The 15,649-nt window shown below is 38.0% G+C and overlaps 1 pseudogene; it reads left to right on the forward strand.

The window, feature by feature from the left end:
• The first annotated feature begins 6,765 nt into the window (after window positions 1-6,765).
• On the forward strand, window positions 6,766-8,056 carry LOC140884822 (homeobox-leucine zipper protein ATHB-13-like; annotated as a pseudogene).
• Window positions 8,057-15,649: the final 7,593 nt, after the last annotated feature.

Consider the following 15,649-nt stretch of genomic DNA (forward strand, 5'->3'; position numbering starts at 1 on the left):
GTGTTTTCTTGCTTTGTATTGTCACCGCTCGATCGGTAGTTTTTGACCGATCGAGCGAGTGACATGTTGCCATGTTTCTGTACTTGAATCAGGGTGACCGATCGAGCGGTGCTGGTTTTTACCCGGGCAGAAAGTTGAAACTTTTTGGCTCGCTCGATCGGTTGAATTCTACCGATCGAGTGAGGAACCCTTTTTAAAAGAAAATTTATTATTGGTTTTAATCTTGGATCTTGTTGTTTAATCCGAGATTAGTTGTTTAGAAACGAGGTCTCACATTAAGTGGTATCAAAACGATAAGATTCTTGGTTGAACTAGAGTGAGCGGGGTAGTTCGAGTCCGCATGTATTGGCTCCTCGCATGTGTTTGAATTATTTAATTGTTTAATTAATTCCATCGAGCATGCTTTATTATTTGAGAAGTATTTGAATTACATGATTTTGTGATTTAATTTATAAAGCATGATATACTTGAGATATAATTGTTTTTTTTATAGACTGGTATCCGAAATTCTGAGAGGTTGAAAGGGCACCGAGTTAAAGCGATTGAGATATCTTGTGTCCTAACCTTTGATTATCAGATGAGTCCTCGTAGAGTTATTAACAGAAACCCACCGCCAGTTACTACTCCAAATGAGCAAGCTAGTACTGAAACTGTTCAAATGGATGCTACAGCGACGCCTATGGAAACCTTGCTGAAGAGGTTTCAGTCGTTTAATCCGCCTTTGTTGTTGGGTACACAGAATCTTGTTGACTGTGAGAGCTGGTTGGACGACATTGATCCGTTGTTCGATTCTCTTGATTACTCTGACGATCGCCAAACCAGGTTAGTCATTCATCAGCTTCGAGGTGTTGCTAAGAACTGGTGGATCACGATGAAGAGATCCATGGAGAATCGATGTACAATTGTTAATTGGACTCTTTTCAAATCTGAGTTTTATAAGCGGTTTTTTCCTATTTCTTACCAAAAGGATAAGGGAGCCGAGTTTGCTAATATGAGTCAAGGGAACTTAAACATTGAAGAGTATGTTGCCAAATTCAATAGTATGTTGCGTTTTGCACCGCATATAGCCGACAATGAAGAAGCCAAAGCTGACCAGTGCATTAATGGGTTGAACCCCGACATCTTCACATTGTTAAATACTTCTAGGCCTGATAACTTTGCGGATACCATGAATCATGCAAAGGGAGCTGAAGCAGGTTTGTGGAGACAGAGAGAAAATCAGATGGTACCTCAGCAGTCGAGACAGTCTCATAACCAACCGTCTCAGTATCAAAATCAGCTATCACAATATCAGAACCAACCACAGAGGTACAAGGAGGAAGCAGTAGCTGTAACAGGAAGGATCATTACAAAGCAAGAGGGAAACAGTTCAAGAAGCAGGGGAACAGTTCTTATTTTTACAGTGGTTCAAAGCAGTTTGGTTCAGGACAGAGTTCTAGATCTTTTTTTTTGTTCTTCAACAAGTGTGGGGGTAGACACTCCACAGATCAGTGTGTAGGAGTCTTTGGGAACTGCAATAACTGTCAGCAACCGGGACACTTTGCTAAGGTATGCCCTCAGTGAGGTAGAGATCGATCTCAGAGTGGGAGTTCTTCTAGACCTGCAGCTTAGCCTGAGAGGCAGACTTCTGTGGTTAACTCCTTCCAGCCTCAGCAGCAGAACAGATAGGGAGGTAACCCGAGTGCGAACCATCCTTCGAGACAGCATGCACGAGTCTTTGCTTTGATAGAGGATCAGGCTCAGGCAGCACCTGACGATGTCATAGCAGGTAACTGTTCGATTTTCGGTTATTCTGCTCATGTATTGATAGATACAGGTGCTTCTCATTCCTTTATCTCTGAAAAATTTGTGTTGATGCATGCTTTGCCTACTGAGTTGTTGCCTACTGTAGTAGCTGTTACTTCACCTTTGGGTGGAGGAATTGATTCTGTCAGATTAGTCAGGAACTGTGAACTTTGTTTTGAGGGAAATTTGTTAAAGTTCGACTGTATTGTACTTGGCCTGTCAGATTTTGACTGTATTGTTGGTATAGATGCTTTAACCAAGTACATGACAACAGTCGATTGTTTTCTGAAGGTTGTCATATTCAAACCTGAAATGGCAGACAAGTGGAAATTCTTTGGTAAGGGTTCTCGATCTAGAATTCCTTTGATTTCAGTGTTATCTATGACTCGTTTGTTACAGAGAGGTGCAGACGAATTTTTGGTTTATGAAGTTGATGTACTGAAATCTAGACCTGAATTCGTTGATATACCTGTGGTTAGAGATTTTGCTGATGTGATTTCGGAAGAAGTTCCTGGACTGCCGCCTATTCGAGAGATCGAATTCAGCATTGATTTGTTGTCAGGTACTCAACCTATTTCCAAAGCTCCGCATCTTATGGCACCGGTCGAATTGAGAGAATTGAAGGAGCAACTTGAGGATTTGATTGCCAAGGGATACATCAGACCTAGTGTGTCACCTTGGGGTGCTCCTGTTCTTTTTGTTCGGAAGAAGGATGGTTCTATGCGGCTCTGTATTGACCACCGTCAACTGAATCAGGCTACAGTAAAGAACAGGTATCCTTTACCCCGAATAGATGACCTTTTTGATCAACTGAAAGGTTCTTCTATCTATTCGAAGATTGACCTGAGGTCGGGTTATCATCAGCTGAGAGTGTGTAAGGAAGATGTTCATAAGACCGCATTCAAAATGAGGTATGGTCATTTTGAGTTTATCATCATGTCGTTCGGTTTGAATAATGCTCCAGTGGTTTTTATGGGTTTGATGAACTGTATCTTTCAGCGCTATTTATATGAGTTTGTTATTATCTTCATCGATGATATTATTATCTACTCAAAGAACCATACTAACCATGCAGAGCATTTGAGGACCTTCTTGCCGATTTTCCAAGTTGAGAAGTTGTTTGCCAAGTTATCTAAGTGTGAATTCTGGTTGGACCGAGTTGTCTTCCTCGGTCATATTATTTCTGGAGATGGGATTGATGTCGATCCCAGCAAGATTGAAGCGGTTATGAATTGGCCTAGACCGACATCAGTTCCTGAGATCCAAAGCTTTATGGGTTTAGCTGGTTATTATCGTCGATTCATCGAGGGATTCTCATATATTGCCAAGCCGATTACCCAGTTGACTCAGAAGAATGCGCCTTTTATCTGGACTGCAGATTGTGAGGCTAGCTTTGTTGATCTGAAGAGGAGACTGACCAGTGCTTTGATTCTTTCTATTGCAAAAGGTACTGGAGGTTTTATCGTGTATTGAGATGCTTCTAACCGAGGCTTGGGATGTGTTCTTATGCAGCATAAGCATGTGATAGTGTATGCATCGAGGCAGCTGAAGCCGCACGAGACTCGCTATCCGGTTCATGATCTTGAACTAGCTGCGATCGTTTTTGCTCTAAAGATCTGACGTCACTATCTTTATGGTGAGTCTTTCGAGATCTTCTCTGACCATAAAAGCCTTAAGTATTTGTTTTCACATGCAGAACTGAATATGAGACATAGAAGATGGTTAGATCTGTTGAAGGATTTCGATTGTGAAATCAAGTATTATCCGGAAAAGTCGAATGCAGTTGTAGATGCCTTGAGCCAAAAGCTTTGTTCTTTATCTCTTTCTACTATCGGCGTTTCTCAGTTGATTGATGATTGTTGCACTTCTGGTTTAGATTTTAAAACAGATAGGAAGACTATCAGAGTGTTTGCTATTCAATCCGAGCCAGAGTTATTTATATTGTTCAAAGAAGTACAGAAGTCTGATTCGAGCACTCAGCTTTCAGTAGAGAAAGTCAGATCTGGGCATCAGTCTGAATTCCAGGTTAGAGATGATGTTTTGTTTGTGAATAACCGTATTGCTGTGCTTGATATTTTGGAGTTGAGGAAGCGTATTCTCCGAGAGGCTCATTGCAGTCGGTTTAGTATTCATCCTGGAGGTCGGAAGATGTATAACAATTTGAAGAATCAGTTCTGGTGGAAGAAGATGAAGAGCGATGTTGTGAGATTTGTATCTCGATGTTTGAACTGTCCAAAAGTGAAAGCAGAGAGAAAGCGACCGGGTGGTCTCTTGCACAGTCTATCTGTTCTTGAATGGAAGTAAGATCACATTTCTATGGATTTCGTCACGAAGCTACCGCGATCTGTTCGAGGATGCGATGCTATTTGGGTAGTGATCGACAGATTGACGAAGTCTTCTTGTTTATTCCGTACAAGATGAAGTATCGTCACGATCCGATGGCTGAGTGGTATGTTAGCAACTTTGTGAGATTGCTAGGTGTGCCGAAGTCGATTGTTTCAAACCGAGATCCTAGATTCACTTCGCACTTTTGGCACAATCTTCAGGAGGCACTTGGTACTCGATTGCATCTGAGTATAGCTTATCATCCTCAGACCGACGAACAGTCAGAGTGGACTATCCAGACGTTAGAGGATATGCTTCGAGCAGTAGTGCTAGACTATGACGCTAGTTGGCAGGATTCTTTGCCTCTTGTCGAGTTTTCTTACAACAACAGCTTCCAAGCGAGTATCGGTATGACGACTTTTGAGGCTTTGTATGGTAAGAAGTGACGATCTCCTTTGTTTTGGGACGATTTGTTCAAGTCACCTGATTTGGGACCGGATTGCTTCGAGATATGGAAGAACAAGTTAAGATCATTTAGTCGAGAATGAAGTCAGCTTAGGATAGAGAGGCGAAGTATGAAAATATCAGACGTAGACCTCTGAGTTTCGAGCAGGGAGACCGAGTTTTCCTTAAGATTTCACCTTTCAGAGGCACTGTTAGATTTGGCAAGAGAGGGAAGTTATCTCCGAGATTCATCGGACCGTACGAGATTCTGGAGAAGTTAGGCGATCTTGCCTACAGACTTGCATTTCCTTCGTCTTTATCTGGTATTCACGACGTTTTTCACGTCTCTATGTTGCGGAAGTATCATCCAGATCATTCTCATATTCTTCAGCCTGACGAAGCCGAGCTTGACGAGACTCTAAGCTACTTTGAGCGACCGATTCAGATCCTTGATCGGAAGGAGAAACAACTCAGAACCAAGTTGATTCCTTTGGTGAAAGTGCAGTGTAGCCATCACGAGGTCGAGGAAGCAACTTGGGAGACAGAATCTGACATGAGAAAACGTTTTTCTGAGTTATTCGGATGATGTGAGTTCTTCTTACTGTCTTTAGTTCTTTATTCTATCTTATGAGTTGTGATTCTTATTGATTTCGAGGGCGAAATATCTTATTAGAGGGGGAGAATTGTAACGCCCCGAGTTTATCTTAATTGAGATTATTTGAGATAATCGGAGATTACAGAGTTCAAGAGCCGACTCATTTTTTATCAGAGTCTATTTTGCAAATTTTGGAAATTTTAGGGACCAAAACACAATTAATGGATTTTATATATTATCTACACTTGGTTGACTAGTCTCATCACTTCTTCTCCTCCCCTTGCACGCCTCCTCCACCATTGTTGCGCCTTTTAGAGATTTCAAGCTTTCAGATTTCTCCCAGAGCTCAATCCGTCCGTTGAAATTTATTTCTGAAGGCAGTTTAGCGATCACAGCAGCGAGAGCTTCATTATATCGTAAGTTTTTCTTCGATCAGCTAGACTTTGATTTTTGGATGTTGTTAGAATCGAGTGAGTTTTGGTTATGTTGTTCTTGACAGAGTTCTGATTGTTTATTCTCAGTCGATTTTGAATTAGAGCGTCGTTCGGATTTGTTATGATTTTTGAAAGCCTATTTTGAAAATTGAGTTTTGAGATTTGTTTGGTTTGAACCTTTATTGTTGTCTTAACATTGATATGAGTTGATATCCATATTGTACTACTGTTTGTGTTTTCGGTTTGATCAGTTATAACCGTTATGCACTACAAGAAAAACTCCCATTAACAACACTCAAAAGACAACAATTTTATCCCAAAACCATTGTTTTTTACCCTATAACAACGGTTTTACTTAAAACTGTTGTGTTTGGTTGTTTTCCTAATAAAAAAACAACGGGTTTTTAAAAATTGTTGTCTTTCAGGGGTATTCGACAACAGTTTTAAAAAACTCTTGTCTATGAGCTATTTTTTTGAGCCTACGACAACGGGTTTTGTCAACCGTTGTGTACGTTAAAAATATAAAAGACAACAATTTTTAAATGTGTTGTCTATGTGCGGGTTATTTTGGAGATACGACAACGGTTTTGACAACATTTTTTTATTGTTTTCTTTCAATTTTTTATTGTTTTTTAAAAAATAATTACTATATACATGTTGTGAAGAAAAGAAAAGGAAGAGAAATCCCTTTCCCAAAATCTCTTTCTCGCCTCCGTCAAACTCTTCAACTTTGAATGTCCGTATAGCCTCTGTCGGGTACCGGAATATCGAACGGTTTGAGGGGGTTTTTTTTTTTTTCCAAACATCAGTAGCTTCGATTGAACAATGAATCACCATTTTTTATGTTTATTTCTGCCCAAAATGACACCTGCTACAGATCTGTGTTTCGCGTCTCCTCTGGCAAGTTTCACCTCCGATTTCTGGTCGATTCTTAGTGTTCTAGCTTGGGTTTGAAGCTTAAGTTAGTATTTGAGTCAAGCCCATAAATTTCTGCTCGTTTCAGCTCTAATTTCAGTTTCTCTGACGAGCTACCACCACTCAACCACCACGGAATAGGTGTTGTTCGGTTCCAGCCTGGTCTAGCTCCGATTCTTGAAGTTTTTAGGCTATTCGAAAATGGCCATTCGATTTATTTTGAATTTTGTCGCTTTTTGTCACTATATTGATTATTGGATTGTTGTAGGTTCAATCATTGCACGCGATCGAGGTATACTTGTTCTTGAAAGTTTCGATTGATTCTTTATGTATATACTTGTTTTTAGCTTGATTTAATTTGAAGGACTTTGAAGCTCCATCACAGCCTAATTCGAAGCCCCTAAGCCTGAGATTACAGTAAAGATCGAAGCCCCTAAGCCCCTAACTCTTACATTTAAAATGTTTGTGTTCATATCGTCAATAACAAATAATTATTTGTAGTTTGGAAATATATGATGGCAACTATTTCCTCGTGTGACCACCCACCACCATGCTCTCACGATTCATCATACAAACTGCAGCAAAAAACCGAGTTTGAAATGGAAATGGGAAACATAAAAATCTGTCATGAGCATGCATTTCTTCATATTTTTTGAACTATGAGTAATGACCTGTTATTTTTAAAAAATTACAGTTTAATATTCAAAAGTTGCCCTTCAATTTTATGTATTGAAAATGTCATTTTTCCACTCCAATTTTATGCTACAAACCTCCCTTCATCGAGAACATAATCATCCCTCCACTTCTCTTACAGTACCATTGATTCTTCCTCCATGTAGCCCCCACAAATTTCACAGTACTGTTTTTTTTTGTTTCCAATTTTGTATATGTGCTACTGTAGTATTTATTGAAGGATTTTCTTGACATAGGTGTGGGGGCTTCGCTGCTAGGGAAGAGATCATCGATGTCGTTTTCAACTGGAATGGACGGTTGTGATGAGATGAACATGAGAGAGAATGAGTTATCGGACGACGGATCGCAGCTGGGGGAGAGAAAGAGGAGGCTGAACATGGAGCAAGTGAAGACTTTGGAGAAGAACTTCGAGAAAGGGAACAAGCTGGAGCCCGAAAGGAAGCTGTAGCTGGCCCGAGCCCTCGGGCTTCAGCCCAGACAGATTGCCATTTGGTTTCAGAATAGGAGCTCGATGGAAGAATAAGAAATTGGAGAAAGATTACGAAATTCTCAAGAGACAATTTGAAGCTCTCAAGAAAGAGAATGATTCCATTCAATCACATAATCAAAAACTTCATTCTCAAGTAATTTATAATATTTCAGCTTCATTTTTAATTTGTATATTTGCATATTCATTTTCAGTTATTAGACTATACTGAAAATTTCTTGAACTCTTGAAGCATACACTAGTTAAACTTGAGCATTGCACAATTAACATAAAATAACATTTCTTTTAATGACATAAATGATATATTTTGGTTAGAATATATATCATATTTTGAACAGTTTCGAGAATAATTTGCAGATATTGGCGCTGAAGAATTGATCTGTTTGTTCTCATGCTTTGGCAGTAGGTTTAGCACGCGTGTAGCTTAGAAATTGAGTTGAATGAACTTGAATAGTATAGATTCTGAATCTGCATTATGAAGAAGACTTGTATTGCTCTGTGTTGTCTTTGATTTGGCACTAGAAACAGGTCATTTGAATTAAAATTTAAAGAGATATGCCCATTTTTCTGAAACTGCACTGTATGAAGAATAATTTCTTGCACCTACTGTCATTTCGAAATTTGGTATTGATCAGTGCATATTTTGAGGTTTAAATTCACATAAAACTTGTAGATAATTGTGTTTTATTTGATTTTCCATGGGTTATAACTTATTCGGATGTAAAATGAATTTTATATGAATTTTCTACTGAACTTTCTCCAATCTGCGAAAAAACGAATATCCGAGTTTCAGGTGTGTTCTTGCAGATAGATTTAGTCTTATTAGATTATTTTATTTGGAAAATCTTCAAGAAGATGAAATGTAGAAAAATGAGTTAGATTTCATTTTCAATTTATAGAACTATTTTTGAATGAGAACTGAATTAAATATGATTTTTACACTATCGGCTAACGAATCTGTAATTCGGTTTCAACCTTGTTGCATGTACTGTTTGTAGAAGTCCAATTCGGCAGACCACATAGGCTTCTTTCTAGCTTCTGCAGAAACTTAGATCAAACATTCAAGTAATCATTTTCCTCACAATTTTATCCTTTGATATTAGCAGCAACAAATTTTACCAAGGAGAATGAACCTTGCTGTCATTAAACCTTGATTATGGTTTTTTCTGCAGCTGCCAGAATGCCTCTGGGTAATTGGATACTTGCGCCGCATTGCTGTGTACTTGATATTTGATTTCACATGTCAGTTACTTTAAGTTTTCATGGTATACTTGGGAATTTTAATTTGCTCTCACTGTAGACATTATTTACTTTACAGAGTAGTGCTTAATTTTTTTCAAAGAACATGAAGTACGGTTGTTGAAAATTTTCAGGTGTATTGTCCTATAACTGATATTGCGATTCCTTGCATGTTACCAATTGCTTTTTGACTTTTTGTTACACAGAATTTGTTTATTCTGTTTTTTCTATATCAAACCTTCCATCATCTAGTCTGAGCAATATTGAATTTGAAATGGTGATGAGTTTTGGCTGCTTCGGAGCAATGTATTCACGTATAGCCACTGACTTTGTACTGTAATGTATTCAATCATCCTTGCACTGTTATATTCTAACGCTGATGAGAGCTATTTTTTCTTCTGATGTTTGGCCTTGATTTCTTGACGATTCATTCGTGATATTAAGTTATTTTCCCGGATTTAAGTTTTATTGCTAGAAAGGTATAAGCTTCTTTTAAGAACTCATTCTTGTCATCCTATCAAATTATAAAATTTTCTTCAAATTAGATAATTCGTCTTTTCATGAATTTGCTTACTCAGGTTGCTGCATTCGTTTGGGAATCTAGAGTCTGGTGTTGGAATCGCCAGACTCCTTGAGAACGACATGATACTTTCTTGGAATGTGGCCTAATTCTTGGAAGGAAATCGATGCACTTGGCGGCATTGGACAGACCCTTTGTGCAAAACACACAGCTTACTGGGTGGTTATACTACCCGAGTGTTAATTTTCCAAACTCGTTCGCATTTTTACCTTGTAGGTTTCTGAAGGATCGTGTGTTTCCCTTTTGTGCATCATGGTGACTGCTTCTGTAGTTTCTGGTGAGATCACATTTGACAGGCCTATTAAACCTGCAGACTTGGAGTAAGTACTCTGGTTTGTAAAATCAATTCAAAGTGTAATATTGGTTGCAAGTCTTTTTTGTGTCTATATAAATGGTAATGTCCATACTCCAGGTTAGCTTTATCAAATATATATTTGACTGAACACACTGTTTATCAAGATTCGAAGATCAAGACTTCTGATCAAATTGAGAAAATGCGGGAAACTTGCCAACGAAGCTTCATCGTTTCTTATTCCTTTCTAATGATAAATGTTCTCGTTTTCAGAATTTATTTGGGCATTATTTCAAATTTCCAGATTTTATATTGGAGATTTTTGGATTTTAGAGTCGATTGTTCATTATTTTGATGTTTATATGTACTCGATGAAACCAATTGTGTTTATAAAGCTTGAAACACTTCTTGTTTATGTCAATCATTTTTGACAACTCTTCTTTACTTGACAAGTTTGAGTCCGGTGTAGAGGTTTCTCATCTAATTTATAACACTGGAAATTTAAGTGTTTTCTTTATTTTTAACAGTGTTATTTATTGCATTGATTTTGTTGGTGAAGTGGGATTAGTTCGAATTTTTTGAGGTTTGTGATAATCACTGACAAGAGATTGTGTTTATGGTTTTTGTTTTCTTCTTAATAATTTATAGTCTGGAGATACAAATCAATGAAAAGAGGTTTTTGCGGCTTTTATGAAAGTCTCGAGTCAAGAAAATATAGTTGTGAAGTCAACACTAGCTCGAGATGCAAACATGTGCTGAACGGAGGATTCCAAGTTTAATTGAGATTAATGCATATATATATTTTCTTTCATTGAGTTAGAATTCAATTATTTTTTATATTTGAATGATTTATAATCTGAAAGATTGTATATTAAATTTTATTTTCGAAATTTTGAATTTTGAGTGATTTATAATATTGAAAATTTGTGTATTAATTTTATTTTTGTTTGTTTTTTGTTTAAAAAAAGACAACAGTTTTTCAATGTTGTTGTAAGGATTTAAAACTGTTGTTAAAGACTCATTTGTTAAAAGTTATACTCAAAGACAACAGGTAAAAACCATTGTCTTTGAAGGAAAAGACAACGGTTCTACAACGGTGTCTTTGAAGGAAAAGACAACGGTTCTACAACTTTAGGCATGGCTTTTAACAATAGGGCCTTCATGCCTTTAACTCAAACTAACTCATAAAAAATTTTCAAAATATTAAAAAAATTTTAAACACCCCCAAAACTTAAAATGTGTTTTGTCCTCAATGTAAAATAAATAATTTAAATAGCAAAAGAAAGCACGTACCTGTGACAACGACCATTAGTAGTCATCATCCTTTTCATCGTCATTTGCAGCGCATTGGGGTATAGTAGGGGTAACACCACTGATAAGTGCAGTTTGTATGCATTAGTTTGTGATATTTTTATATATATTTTTGTGTGCATTCATTTTATTTTTATGTGTTTTTATGTGTTTTAGTTCATGTGTGTGTATTTCACTTCCCCGGTTAATTTTGTAGGAAATTAGATTTTTGAAGAGCGAATAACAGAGCAGCCTTGATCTAAAAATCATATTTAATGTTTGACAGATCCAAATCCGATCTCCACCGGTCAGAATGAATTTCAAGATGTTTTGAAGCTGCATTCCAAATTTCAGGTCAATCCGACGGTTAGAAATCAAGATATGAATTTTTCAAAATCGTCGCTCGGAGGAGTTGGAATGTTGCGCTGACGGTGAATATTGTAGCGCGTTAGCTCTTGATTTTGGCGTAGAAAGAGTGCTAACGCGCTTAAAACAAGGTGATTGGCGCATGAGGGAGTGCTAACGCGCAAGAGAAGATGGGAATAGCTAAAACTAGCGCTAACAAGGAGGAATGAAGCGCGATAGCGTGTAGAGTTGTAAATCAAGCGCGATAGCGCTGAGGAGAAAGCTATCGCGCATGTTCAGAAAATAAATAACGCGCGAGGGCATTATCTCGCGCGCGCAGAAGAAAATTCCAGAGATTCGTAAGTGGAGCGCGCGCGAGCGGGACTATTTCTCGCGCGCGAGAGAGGAAGTTTGGGCCACTGTTTTATATAATTGCGCGCGCGCGCGAGGACTCCAAGGCGCACGCGCGCGTGTCGACGGGCCAGAAAATTCCGAAAATTATATTTCAACTAGGAAATTAATTTTTAAGGCTTTCCAAACACTATAAATAGGAATTTTTATTATTTTACAAGGGTTCCAGAATTTTAGAGGAGATTTCGAGAGGCGGCTACGACACAGGCTTGGGAGATTTTTCTCTTCTCTTTTATTTTATTTTATTTGTCAATTCATGATTAAAAATTTGGTTTTGAATTATGAATTGTGAGTAGTTTTTCTTTATTTCGATCAAGGCCACGTGATTGGGCCAGACAGTTTATGTAAAAACTTGATTTATTTATTTGAGATTTTTAGACTTAATTGAGTTTATTGATTATCAGATTTATCTTTGCCTTACAAATTTCTTGGCCAGTTATTTGTTTGCTTGTTAATCGATTCCAATTTGTACAGAGGAGGTTTCGAATTCGATCACTTTGGTTTTCAACATAGTGTAAAACTGACTAGAAATAGAATTCGGTTTCATTATGCGGTTTAGGTGTTTACTGAATTTTCACAGTGTTTATGCATTTGGATTTGATTAGAATTATGAAATATTAATCCGTCAAATTTGAATAGGTTTGATTGTTCTAGAAATAGTCTTTCGAACAATTTAGGAAAATTCCCGTAAATTATAATTAAGTCTGATATCTTAGATAGATTGCTTGTTGTGTGAATTGTCTGGTACCTACGTGTGTCCTTGATCGAAGTTTTTCCCAAATTTTAAGTAATCCAAAATATTCCAGCTTTATTTTAATTAATTTGAGTTTTATTGCAATTTTAGTTATTAGTTTAAAAACCTGAAATCGCTCTTTTTAATTAGCCTAGATTAAGTAGAAATAAATATATTTTGGTAATCATATTTTTACAGTCCCTGTGGGTTCGACATCTGGACCGTTGTCCACTTTATTATAATTTGACCTGGTTCGCTTGCCAGTAGAATTTTATTCATACCAAAATAGCCGGTCAAGTTTTTGGCGCCGTTGCCGGGAACTGGTTGATATCAAAATTTTTATTTCTCTTGAGATTAGACTGTTTTTATTTATTTATCTGCTTTCTGAATTTTTTTTTTATTTGTGTTTGTCAGGTACTCATCTGCTAGTGCATGCATCGATCTCGACTATTCAAAAATCTCCTACCACTCGATTTGGAGATAGAACGCACGCTTAGTAGGATTCGGAGAGCTAGGAAAGATCTTAATTTGGAGCTTGATTCTGAGTCTGAGGAAGAAATGACAAAAGAAGTTGACAACCGCACTGTTTGGGATCTTATTAGGCCTCCGGTTGAAGGTTATGGATCCAGCATCGTTCGCCCCACTGTTGAGGCAAACAGCTTTGAGCTTAAACCCTCAACTATTCAGATGATCCAACTTCATGCACGATTTGGAGGCACTTCTACTGAGGATCCTTACGCTCATCTGGAGCGATTCCTGTCGATTTGCGACACATTCAAGTTTAATGGGGTAACCTCTGATGCAGTGAGACTGCGGTTATTCCCATTCTCTCTACAGTGCGAAGCCTTGGAGTGGCTTGATGACCTGTCGACTGGTTGTATTACTACTTGGACGGGTCTTGTCCAAGAATTCCTAAAGAAATACTTCCCTCCTACGAAGATGGCTAAGTTATTCTCTGATATTATATCTTTTAAGCAAATGGAGGGAGAATCTCTACATGCGGCGTGGACCAGGTTCAAAAAGATGTTGAGGACATGTCCTCAGCATAATCTTACTCAAAGCCAGCAGACCCAGACATTCTACAACGGAGCCGATCAGTCGGTTCGATCTATGCTGGATGCTGCCGCCAAGGGATGCTTATTCAGGAAGACGCCAGCTGAAGCTTGGGAGATTATTGGCAACATGGCAGAGAGTAATATTGGGTGGCCGGATGTAAAGAAGGAAAAGAAGGGTGGAATTCTAGAGGTCGATGCTTTGATGGCCCTGAACGCTAAGATCGACTCTCTAACACATCAAGTGGCACTCATGAAAACAGCGCCAACACAAGGGAATCTGAAAGAGGATCAGCAGTTGTTTGAAGTTGATGCTGTAAATTTTATGGGAAATCAAGGACGACAGCCGTACAACTCCTACAACAATAATTATAATCAGAACTGGCAGTCCAAGCAAGAGGAGAAGAAGCCGAGCTTCGAGGAAATAATGATGAAATATGTGGCGAGTACTGAGGCTCGTTTACAAAATCAAGAAGCTATGATGCAGAGGTTGGAAAGTCAGATGGGTCAAATTGCTTCCCAATTGTCAAATCGTCCTACTGGATCTCTACCGAGCAACACTGAGCTCAATCCCAAAAGCGTGAATGCAATTATGATAGTGACGAGATCACAATCTGAACAGTCTGAGAAGCAACCGAAAGACGAGAAGACTGTGGAAGGGCCGAAAATTGATGAAGAAAAAGAGGAGGTGCGTACAGAAAAATACTCCACGACAGGTAAGAAAGGTAAGACTTCAAAATTTGAAGTTAATAAAAATGTTGATTTATCTACTTTACCTTTCCCTCTTAGAGCTAAGCAACTGTTATTTGATTCTCAATTTAAGAAGTTTCTTGAAATTTTCAAGAAACTGCATATTAACATACCTTTTGCAGATGCTTTAGCTCAGATGCCGAGATATGCAAAGTTTCTGAAAGACTTGCTGAAAAATAAAAAGAAGCTGAATGATCTTACGCAAGTCACAATGAAGGAAGAGTGCTCGGCGGTGTTGCAAAAGAAGCTTCCAACAAAATCTCAGGATCCAGGGAGTTTTTCTATACCCTGTCATATTGGAAGTTTGTCTTTTGAGAATGTGTTGTGTGATCTTGGGTCGAGCATTAATTTAATGCCTTATTCTATTGCTCGAAAATTAGGAGTTGAAAATATAGAACCTACTGCTATCTCTCTTAAATTTGCTGATGGTTCTATTAAATATCCTATAGGGATCGTAGAGAATGTCCTAGTCAAGATAGAACACTTTATATACCCTGTAGATTTTTTTATTCTTGACATGGATGAGGACTGTGAGGTTCCACTGATTTTAGAGCATCCTTTTCTTGCTGCTAGTAGAGCCCTAGTTGATGTTGAGAAGGGAGAGTTGGTTCTAAGATTGAACGATGAACAAGTAGTTTTTACTATGTTTAAGTCGGCTACTGAGAGCCCAATTTTGAAATCTTGTTCTGTTATTCGTTTGGTTGATGAGATGCATGATGTTGATGCATGTCTGCAGGTGCAGTTGTCTACAGGAATTAATCCCTTGCACAAGTTCTTTAATGATGTAGCATGCAAGTGCAGGACTGATTCGAGTTTTTCACAGACGGTGGATAAATCACCTTGAATTTCACCACTCAAAGAGGAGTATAGTCGGGCTATAGACTATAAATTTAGCGCTGATTGGGAGGCAACCCAGTGTTTTTGTTTTTTTTTATTATTATGTTTTTGGTTTTTATGTTTGTTTTTATTTGATTATTGTTTCTTTCCCATGCCAGTTGGTCGTGCCCGCCGATAATCTAGACTACTGATACCGTCCCAGAGGATAATGTCAAGAAGGAAGAGAATGCATCGAAAACCAGGGGAGTGTTATTTTTGTTTTTCATTACATTGTGTGTTTGTTTGCATTCTGTTCATTGTTCTGAAGCATTGAGGGCAATGCTTTGGATAAGTATGGGGGGTAGACTAATTTATAGCATTTGTGTGTTTGTTTTGCATTTGTCGTGTTTCGTTTTTGTTTGCATATAGTGTGTTTTTGTTTTTGTTTGCATTGCATGAGTAG

Source organism: Henckelia pumila, chromosome 2 (assembly GCF_033568475.1).
Source record: "Henckelia pumila isolate YLH828 chromosome 2, ASM3356847v2, whole genome shotgun sequence".
Lineage (NCBI taxonomy): Eukaryota > Viridiplantae > Streptophyta > Magnoliopsida > Lamiales > Gesneriaceae > Henckelia > Henckelia pumila.